Source organism: Dreissena polymorpha, chromosome 1, assembly GCF_020536995.1.
Source record: "Dreissena polymorpha isolate Duluth1 chromosome 1, UMN_Dpol_1.0, whole genome shotgun sequence".
Classification (NCBI taxonomy): Eukaryota; Metazoa; Mollusca; class Bivalvia; order Myida; family Dreissenidae; genus Dreissena; species Dreissena polymorpha.
The window spans coordinates 91,792,883-91,797,106 of record NC_068355.1 but is presented as its reverse complement, the minus strand read 5'-3'; the positions used below and the strand labels follow the sequence as shown (position 1 = coordinate 91,797,106).

General features: G+C 38.0%; 1 long non-coding RNA gene across 1 annotated transcript; it reads right to left on the bottom strand.

The window, feature by feature from the left end:
- Nucleotides 1-1,115: 1,115 nt before the first annotated feature.
- LOC127840804 (uncharacterized) lies at nt 1,116-4,000 on the bottom strand. The gene is made up of 3 exons (XR_008030557.1): nt 3,108-4,000; nt 2,528-2,628; nt 1,116-2,020 (listed from the first exon to the last, which is right to left on the bottom strand). It is a non-coding gene; the product is annotated as an uncharacterized LOC127840804 (long non-coding RNA).
- Nucleotides 4,001-4,224: the final 224 nt, after the last annotated feature.

The following is a 4,224-nucleotide window of genomic DNA, read 5'->3' as shown; positions in this document are numbered from 1 at the left end:
AATAACTCGGCATCATGTGCTAATTTGTTAAATTATCTAAAAAGTGGTCGTTAAGAAGGATGTGTTGTATCCACGGTTTTGCTAATCAGAACTAATTGCTACATTTCATCATATTTTTTTAATAAAGTTTGCTTCTTGTTTATAGTTCATTGTACGCGCTTTTCGAGAGGCTCTCGGCAGATCGCTTTATGCTGTAACATAATCGTTGGAAAACATACAAAAAGGAAAACGAAGTCCATTTAAGTTTTCATTGCGATTTGTTTTTGCTTATTTATTTCTAACAAAACATTTTCAAATGTCGATAAAGTATTCTGAATAACAAGCGTAACGGCCGGGTCCGCCCCTCGACAGCAACAAAGAATGTGCCTTCTATATCCGGCTGTGTGCGTGGTACTGACCTTCTCTACTGAAAATCAATGTATTAATTAAGAATTAAACACCCCATGGTTACGTGTGCAATTTCCTACGGGAACGTGTGCAAAATCACGTGTCCAAATGTAATGACGTAATAGGATGTATGCAACAGACGTATATGGACGTCAGTCCGCTATTTAGGTTATATTACACTAATTCCGATTCCCATAGGGTCCCATTATAAAACTGACAACTTTCACAGCATTTTCCTTGCCTTTTCGACGGATAAATTTTTCCGAACCTGGTGTCATTTTAAAGATGGATCTGTCATCTTCCAATAATTGCAATCAAAAACATACCGTCTCGCAACTTCTAAGAAAGCAAATCGCTGTCGAATGAACCCACCGTAGAAAAACGTGTTTCGGAATCCTAATTTCGACAAAAGCCCCACACAATAGAAAACACACCCTCAAAAGTTCATCTTTTAAGTTAGCTTCCAATCCAAGGCATCAAAATACTCCAGACACATACAGGATATTACAAATAACCACAAAAGACATGTCTCACATTGTTAAATGGCTTATATTCAAGAAGAGAAAATGAACTCTTTAGAAATAGGCACTACTTTCGAATGGACAACGGAGGGATACACAATGATTTAGTGTAATGTAACCTTTAAGGGAACTCAACTTTGTCCTATCCTTTTCAAACCTTTTCCACATGAGATTTGAACTATTTCCACCATGAATATGCAATTTCAGTGCATACTGATGGGGGTAAAGGCCTTAAAATGGCCATTCAAAGCGGTGACTAAATTGGCCGCAGTCGAGTCGGAATACATGATTTTTAGTCTAAGTGACGACAGCTGATTTTGTGTCTCCAATTATTGTTACGCGTAACTTTTATGGCAAAAACTGGTATCATTGCATGCGAAATTCACCAATATATCAGCAAAAGGCCCAAATAAATGTATTGATTGTGAATCAGTGTACTTTTCTTGATGAAAAAGGAGACTTTTTTTTAATTTTAAGCACTTTTTTCAATAAAAAACTCACTGACAGCATATAAAATCATGTTTTTCAAGAAAAAATTTATTAAAAGCTTCACTTACAATCAAAACATACACATTGCAATTACAAAAAATAATGCTATTATGATCAGAGGCATAATTTGCAGCTTTCAAGCCGATACAAGCCTGCTACCCAAAATTAACACTTAAAAAGGCGCAAATCGCTCCTTCAACAGCTTACGACACAAAGTGACACTTGTTGCGCATCCAGATAGTCTCTTTCATAAAAATAAGTCCTGCTAGCGACATTTTATTAAGTATTCTCTTTAAAATCCAGTGTTGAAAGCTTAAGTTTTGCAAAAATGCCCACAGTCACTATGCAAAAGAGCATGTTTGCTAAGGAATTCCTACGCGAGCGGCCACACTAATGTCGTGGCAGGAAAGTCATTTGGGTGAGATTCCTCTGTAGTTCAGTGTACATTCATTCCACTACCTGGGGATGAGTATCGGGATCAATTTTCCCAGCTTGGTGAAGTGTTGACCTTTCAGGATGTTGATGGATCGTCCACAAGCGCTGCACCACTGAGGCCTCTGTTCAGGACACCGAGTCGGATTGAGGTGTACACAAACCCGCAGTCAGGCAAGGATCATCCAGACCTTTAATAAAATAACATGTTTAGGCCCCTGAAACTGGCAATTATGTTCAACACTGAGATAAGGAAACACATAGAGGAGACATCATGCCTTGGCTATCTCATTATTGACACGGCAAACTCGAGCAGCTGGGGACTTGGCTCTAAACAAAAACAGGTATGCTCCATCAATGTGACCAAGATGGCATGTCAGAGTTAAAAAGAGCAAACAAACATACAAAAGAGATATAAAGGAAATAAGAAATTAAATGCCAGAAGTTATTTCAAGTATTGCTTTTCTGTCTGCAAGGGTTGCTGTGGAAAATAGTGCTTAACGCATAGTTTGGCCTGTAGGGGTTCTGCTAGCAAGAACAAATAGAAGTCATACCTGGCCGCGAACTGTAAGCTTGAGATTACCATATCTGACGAAGTACTGCTTTATGAATGCATTCTAATTGTACTTGAACCAGATCGCATTGACAGCACAAGGCTTCAGACCCCCAAAAAGTGTGAGGCTTTCGATAGTGCTTACCTGATACCAGACCGCAATGCCCAAGACAGTGACTTTCTCCCGGAACTGCACAGGCCGCATCCGCAGCACAATCCTTAAGCTCAATCATGGTCTGGTTGACTCTAAAATAGTGAAATCTGAATTCACAGATGCTCATTTGTCTAAAGGTTATGAGTTTATTGCCTATCTTATTAAAAGTAAACACAATGACATGCTAAAGAAGACATGTGCATTTCTGAAAAGACATACAGCTGCCCGATACTTGACTAGGAAAAGGCGCTATGGTCTTCACTCTGAAATTCATTACTCTAAGGGCTTAACAGAACCAAAGCCAGATCTTACAGCTAAATGGCCCCACCTACAGCTAAATATGCTCTATAGGTTGAAAATAAAGTAATTTGTCTGAAGAACTAGTGCTATTAACTCATCAGCTATGTTGCTCCACTGGCCGCAATTCTGTAAACATAGTGTATATATGGAAATACCTAGTCTACCTCATGCACCGCACCACTACGTCCACTGTAAATACACAGCTAAGTTAGAACTTTAACGAACAAACTGAAATTCATGTGCTAATTAAACAATCAGTATGATGACTCACATTGAAATCATGTCCAGTGCACCAGTCAGAGCAAGACAGCTAGCGGATTGTTGACCATCTGCGGCTCAAGGACAAATGGTCAGGCCTACAAACAAAGAGAAAAATGGCATAAATGGGTTGCATGCATGTAATTTGGCATATTTTTTTCTTGCTCTCCACCTGAAACTTCAATCTATGGACATAATAATATTTACATTTAAGATTTGTTGGAAATGTTACCCTTACTTGTCCATACCAGGTCCCCCACCCATCCGGAACAGTCCAAAACCACCTAAAACATCCATTTAGACCAAAATATTGACATCTCTCATCTATTTTAGCACCCAAATCATCAAAACATTCATTAAAATTCATTTTCTACTTGTCTCGCTTGCAGACGAATCAATGTGACCTTGACATTGCAGTAAATGTGCTTTTTAAAGGTTATATTACACTAATTCCGATTCCCATAGGGTCCCATTATAAAACTGACAACTTTCACAGCATTTTCCTTGCCTTTTCGACGGATCAATTTTTCCGAACCTGGTATCATTTTAAAGATGGATCTGTCATCTTCCAATAATTGCAATCAAAAACATACCGTCTCGCAACTTCTAAGAAAGTAAATCGCTGTCGAATGAACCCACCGTAGAAAAACGTGTTTCGGAATCCTAATTTCGACAAAAGCCCCACACAATAGAAAACACACCCTCAAAAGTTCATCTTTTAAGTTAGCTTCCAATCCAAGGCATCAAAGTACTCCAGACACATACAGGATATTACAAATAACCACAAAAGACATGTCTCACATTGTTAAATGGCTTATATTCAAGAAGAGAAAAGGAACTCTTTAGAAATAGGCACTACTTTCGAATGGACAACGGAGGGATACACAATGATTTAGTGTAATGTAACCTTTACATGAGATTATTCAACAATCAATGGGCTGCAGGTTACCCGATACAACAACAACAACAACATTCATTAGCTTTTAAGCATACAATTGCTTTTTAGCCAAAAATATAATATACACGTGTAAAGACATGGATGATAATAATTATGAGAATAAGGTAATAATTATGAAAACTATGCAATGGAAGAAGTTAACAAATATTTTACTGATTTATAACCTAAGATA